At 41.0% G+C, this 6787-nt stretch overlaps 1 long non-coding RNA gene across 1 annotated transcript; it reads left to right on the top strand.

Annotated features, from left to right (window-relative positions):
• Nucleotides 1-2642: 2642 nt before the first annotated feature.
• On the top strand, nt 2643-4517 carry LOC108522405 (uncharacterized). The gene is made up of 2 exons (XR_001883454.1): nt 2643-2883; nt 3500-4517. It is a non-coding gene; the product is annotated as an uncharacterized LOC108522405 (long non-coding RNA).
• The last annotated feature ends 2270 nt before the right edge of the window (nt 4518-6787 follow it).

Below are 6787 nucleotides of genomic sequence, written 5' to 3'. Positions count from 1 at the left end.
AAAGTGGGACATAATACTTTAGCAAAACATCATTTTGAGCCAATATTTGCAACGCTAAGATTTCTAAGTCCACATAAGGGTCTCCAGACTGTTTGTAATTCCCCATTATTTATGTTGAAATGATGGACCTGATTTTCCTTCTCTTTGACTACTAATCAGTAAAAATCCTTTTGCTAGGATAAACTGGTTTTCAATGGCCACCCTGACCAATATATTTGTTAGCCTCAGAGACATAAGCACTTTAAAGAGATGCTTTCTTCATTGTCTAAGGTAGAGTTTTATGAGTAGTAACGGCAAATACAATCTGCTTTTACCTCTGGGCAGGTAAACACAGCTGATTATACTGACCTCTCCAATTTTCCCTCCATGTGCTGGTAATTCTGACCCCTTCATGTCCTATTTTTAGATATTAGGTTCGAATCCAGTTGGAACTGACCTCTAAGATAAATATGAACAAATTAAAGGGTAAAAGATCTGGGAGACATTTGACACATCCCCCACGGGCCCTGAAATAATAGGAAACAAGGAAACTTAAGAGACCAGCTTCTTGTGCAAGAATGTGAGGCGTGTTTGACATTGCTCGGACGGCACGGCTGAAGTGAATACACTTGCTGTTCTGGAAAAGCTGATGTGGGCTTGATGACACTGCCTGGACGGCATGGCCGAAGTGAATACACTTGCTGTTCTGGAAAAGCTGACGTGGGCTTGAAGCCCCAGCTGTGATAATAAGACCACGTGACCTGTGACGACGTCTTGACTGAATTGGTCTTGAATCTAATTATGATGTTAAACAGAGGTGTTGAGCCTACGAAATGAAGGCATGTCTGGAAGAAGAGACACAGCAACATGTTACAGCCAAACTAGAACCTAAAACCCACAAGCGCATGTCATCGCACCTGCTATTTGTTTCTGCCAGAGCTGTCATCCAGTGATCTAGAGACGAGAAAGAGGAGCAACAGCTCTGAAAAGCAATGACGCATGGTGGGGAGCGAAGGCCGGTCTGGGGCTGAGAGTTCAGGCTCCTTGTTGTCTTATTTCTGCCCCTTCAGTGGTGCTCCCTGAACCTGACCCCACATCTGAGAAATGGCCAGTTCCGCTGACAGCACACGGATCTCTACTCTTTTCTATTGTAAACAAAAAAACTACTGAGTGGTATTCCTTAGATCTTGAGCAATATTACACGCCGAAAACTATGTCCTGCTAAAAGTAAAAAGGTATTTCTCCTGGGAAGTGGGCCCTATGTCTATTGCACACACTTAGTAAAATCTCTCGCTGTGTCAGTATCTCTGGAAGGTCCTTAGCACTCACCAGGATCAGTGGTTGCCTCTAGGAATGAAATGGGACGACGGAAGACCCAGGGAGCAGCGGTAGGAGGAGACACTCGTGATGCACCTTTTGGCCCTATGTAGTTATTTTCCACGTGCGTGCAGTGCCTTGTATTGACCCAGAACCAGTAATTATGATACCTTGGATTTATATAATTACAGTAATTCAAATTCCTTGCATTTATATAATGTTTTGCAGCTGTGACAACGTTGTCATGTCAGTTCTCTCATTTGAGTCTCTGTGGGTTGCATGAGGTTGCATTACTAGCTCCATTTTGCCACTGGGGAAATTGAATTCAAAGGGCTTTAGAGATTTCCTGTGAGGAAATATTGGAGGCCAAGCTAAAACGTCAGCTTCCAAACACTCAGCAAATCTTTCTTCCACCACACCACATTACTCTCAAGGAGGAGGGAGAGGAGAACTGAGGAAAGAAAGCCGAATTTTTTCCTTCAAAGGTAAGTAGTTAGAATCATCAGTTTGGGAATGTATTCTCAGTAAATGAACGAAAGGGATCTTCCTGAGGTCAATTTAAAATCCAATTCAAATTATTTGAATTATTAAACAACAAGATGTCTTCCCTTTGCATCCAATTCAACAAGCATCAATAACAGCATAAATTTTAATTATCTGGGAATAATTAGGAACACATTTCTTTCCTATCACTCTTAGGGCCAAATCACATTTCTAAAGTGAAACCTAATCTAAGAACTTTCCAATACAATATCATGTAATTGGGTAATTTTAAAATATATTTTGAAAATGAAATCTCCAAGCCTCATTCATTAACAGACTCTGATATTCCCTTCAGTCACTATCATGGCTAAGAAAGCAACTCCAACCCACACACTGCAAATATGAAGGACCACGAAAGGCAGGCAGGCTCTGGTCTGTGTAGAGAAGACGCGCGACCGTGTTCCTAAACATGAAGGACCACGAAAGGCACGCAGGCTCTGGTGTGTGTAGAGAAGACGTGCGACCGTGTTCCTAAACGTGAAGGACCACGAAAGGCAGGCAGGCTCTGGTCTGTGTAGTGAAGACCAGCGATCGTGTTCCTAAACATGAAGGACCATGTGAGGATCCCAGACACCTACTGCATGAATGTATTAGCCCTTTCAGGTCTAGGGACCTGGTAACCCTTTATTACTTGTACTCTGACTTTCTTCCATTTCTTTCCCAGTCCATAAATGTAACTTATGTGACTCATTAACCCTGACGGTTTGATCAACAATAGTTTCAGTCCTAGTGTTGGTGCCCCTACTGCAGACATGGGATAAAGTCAAGGGCTAACCACCCTTACAAATTTACACTTTTCTAAAGGGTGCCTTGGGAGAGAGGGAGTGCAGAGCAGAGAAAACCTACCTGTGCAACTGAGAAGGCCACTCAGGCCACGGGGACAGAGTAGGAATGCTCTCAGGAGTGTCCCCTGCACCTGAACTTGATTTCTTGCCATCGCCTTCCACCTCCTACCCAGTGTCTCCTGCACAGTCAGCCAAGTGTTTCCATGGTACCAGCCATACCTGATGCCAGGAGACTCACTACACTTGGAAGCTCTTCAAGGTGGGACTTTCTGTCTTCTTCAGTGTTTCATTCTCAGTAGGCAACACAGGACCTTATACTGAAAGGAAATAAGTACAATGTCCTAACAGGCGCTTCTGGAATAAATGAGCATTTGAAATGACAATATATCTAGAAAAAACAGAAAATATACACTGGACATATTTTAGTGGCTGAGAGTATTGAATGGGAAAACAGTGAGATTTTACAATTGTGTGGGTATCATAAATTCTTCCTATATAACATCTGATTTTGCCCTTATCACAGAGAATTCATGAAACCAAAACTATCTCCCTCAAAATGTCTTCCTAAACATGAAAACAAATTATTTGACTTCATAATGCCACTTTTCACCCCAAAGTGTTTGACCCTTTCACTAAACATTACTGAGTATTAAATAGGATAGATATAATTTATCTGAAATTCACTGAATATGATTTTCAAATGCTGTAATTTCTAAAAATAATATCTAGGCTGCCTTTAATTCCTCATGTCAGTAATAATTAACGTCCCTATGAAGCTTACAGGGAATCAGATACATTTGTTTATAACATATTGAAGAATTTTTAAACAACCACAGAATATGAATATAATAAGATAAAATATTAAATATTTCAAGGCATGCTTATCTTTGTGAACTGAATCTTGGAGAAGCAGGATTGAACATAAGAGTTATCTTTCAGGCTCCACCACCTACAGGGTACACCCTCCCTCTCCCCCATGGACCACCTGTCTAACCTGAGTCAGTCTCACACAGAAACCAGTCATGGCCCTGCCTTCGCCCCACCTTGAGATCACCCGAGAGGATGTTTCCAACTCAGGCAAGCATAAATGACACTCACTCTGCATGCGACAGCAGGGGAATGACCTTACAAGAAACTAATGGGCCTCGCTTCCGGAGAATCACTGTCAGAGCCTGTAACATAAGATAAATCACAGCCAAGGATTTTTGAAAAGTTTCCTGATGAGAGAACCATGACCTTTTCAAGGGTAGTGATGGATTGATCAGGGCAAGCAACATGTAGATTTTTTCAAACAAGGCTGGCAAAAGAAACAGTGATATACATCTACCAAAGTTAGCTAGAATACCCGGCTGGTGTCCCAGTCAGGAAACACAGGAAAAGGTTACATTTGTAGGAAAAAAAAAAAAAAAAAACTTGTTAAGCAAAACGATGCAGTTAAAAACCAAGCTCACTGTAAGAAATGCAGTGTGGGCCAGTGGGGACTGTCATGTCGAAAGTGCTCAGTGTTCCCGAAGCTGGGCGGCCAGGTGTTTTCACACACAAGGGCCGTCCCTGCTTGGCCATGGGATAAGCCTCTGAGTGGAGACCCAGCAAGGAGCTCTGAAGTCTGCCTGGGGGGTGGAGGGTGGGAATCTTGTTAGAAGCTCTCCCTGGTGTGAATTTATGAAGCCCTGTGCAGACTGTGACTTTTATAATAATAACTTAGCTGGTTTTAAGCTCACGTCGCAGATTTCATTACAGGCTGCTCCTTAACGAGCATTGTAATCTGGAGGAAAGAATCCAAATTCTTCAGTCACCACCTAACTCCACATTCATTACCGTGTTGTACAGAGTGGAGTCCAAAAGCAGCAACTGTGTTTATTTCTCCATAGAAAATAAACCTCCACCAAGGCACGTCTGTCCTATTGTTTTTTATTCTTAACTAGACTGTTAACATAATTGTTGGTTGCATTGATTTCAGCTTCCCCACAGGATGCGATTGGTTTTCTGTGGCATTTCACTCACACTAACCAAGAGAGACATCAGACAGTTAAAATACACTCTGGACCAAAACCGAGGGCAGGGGAGAGGCGGGCAGGCCAGGCACAGCTCTGCTGAGGCACTGGTTTGACACATTGAGTTGAAGGGTTTCTACTCAAAACACCTGTCTCCCTGCCAAGGTGAAGGCTAGATGGTAAAAAAGGAAGTTCCTCTCTTTTCTAATAAACCTAGGCTCTCTGCATAGGAAGCGCCCTAAAGGCCCCCAGCTCTGACTCCCAGAGCAGAGCCCAGACTCTGCTACTTTGAACAGACATGAAGCTTTATGACCCTGGCCCTGGATAACGCAGATTTCTCCTCCTGCAGCACCGCCAGCAGCAGCGGCGTGTCCTCCACAGTTAACTGGGAGCCTCCAACCCACACACTGCAACCGGGAGACCAGGACTCAGGTTTTTTCTTCCAGAAATTCCAAGCTGGTGATGTATTTTTATGTGACATTAGCAAGAATTAAACTAACGTCTCTTTGCCTGGACTTCTTTTCCAGAAAGTGTCCTATGTGGTGAAGGGTGAAGGAGTGAAAGGGGGCTAGGAGGAGAGTATATAATTTAGTCTTGAGATATTACAGTGGTATCAATACTGTTGTGCACACGGAGCTTTACAGTTTTAAATATTATTTTATGTGAACATGGGCTTAATCACTTTTGAAACAAATTAGCCAAAAAAGACAACTGATGCTTAAGCCTATCACTTCGCTAAATACATATAGGAATAGCTGTATTGCAATAAGCATAAAGACAAGAATAAGGATGAGATCATATCCTTGGTTGAAGCAAACTTTGGCTTAGTTCTCCATTGAATATTTTATTACAGGAATCAAAAAGTTGAGAAGATTCTGTTCTGCCGTGTAAACTAAAAGCCACCCAGTAGATGAGAAATTGAAAACCACAAAGCTTGGGGGAAAAAAATGGATGCTTTGGAGCATAAATTTTTCCATTAAATTATGCCAATAAACCTAGGACCTTGAAAGTTACTATGCTCAAATATATTTCAAAAGGAAGAAAATGCTCTTTTCAAACTAGGGACTAGAAATTGAATGTATAGATTAGCAAGATTTTTTAATTCTACTAGGATAAATAAACCAATTTATTACTTCCTGTTAATTCAATATCAATCTGTTTGAATTGGATTTACATTTTAAATATAGAAGATACCCTTGCAAAGTATTCAATTAAAATAAAAACAAGCCTAGGTATATGTCTATCTCTATCTTTTCTAAGATTTCCAGATGCATACCACATATTTGTTTTCCCACTGGTTGTGTAAGAATACCAAACATTAATTGAGGGTTGTTATATCAAAAAGAGTAAGAACAACTCCCAAGGTGTGAAAGCCATGGGAAGTCGCTGAGCTCAAGTGTTCACCTCATACTAGTCAAAGTTAGGGATAGTACAAGAGGAAGGGTTGGGTTAAAGTGTAGGACCCCATGTTACTGCAATGATTGGAAGCTCCTAATTAACAGGAAGTATGGAGTGGAATAAAGCGAACTTATTATGAGGACCCCGGTGTTCCCTGTAGTACTTTCTCCTCCTCTCTACTGGACACTCTTTTTCTTCTTTGTCTTTTTCCATTAAATAAAAGCAAGCCATTGATATGATTAGTATGATTCAATAGGCTGTGGATTGAGAATCAGAATTTTGGAGTTGTTAGTAATTAACAAAGTAATCATCCAAGCATTTAATTTCACTGTGAATGATAGCAGTTGAAATGATGATTTCTTGTTATTCCTTGATTCTACATTTAAAACACATTATTTTCCAATTTTATTTCAAGGAGGAATAAAATAGCAGAGAGAAAATGTAAAGTAAATGGGAATAAAGAAAGAAGCTTAAAATTAAATGCAATACATAATCCCAGGATTATCTTCAAACAATTCTTAAATCTTAGTTTGGTTGTGTACAGATTAATCTATGTAGGCCCTCCTTCTGGGATTTTCTTATGTATAATAGAAATATTGATTCCGCTATGACCTCTGTCTCTCTTGGCTGTTAGAACTCCAGATGTCAATAATGCAGAAAAAGGCAAAAAGTGAACATCTTTGTCAAGAGTCATGGATAAAGCAGCCTCTCACTGTACAGTGAAGGGAATATCCTCCTCTGCAGCTAAAAGATGACTCAATTTCTAAGTTG

The sequence above is a fragment of the Rhinopithecus bieti genome, unplaced genomic scaffold, assembly GCF_001698545.2.
Source record: "Rhinopithecus bieti isolate Rb0 unplaced genomic scaffold, ASM169854v2 scaffold_56174, whole genome shotgun sequence".
NCBI lineage: Eukaryota > Metazoa > Chordata > Mammalia > Primates > Cercopithecidae > Rhinopithecus > Rhinopithecus bieti.
Note: the sequence above shows the minus strand (reverse complement) of the source record. Positions and strands in the feature narration are given on the sequence as shown.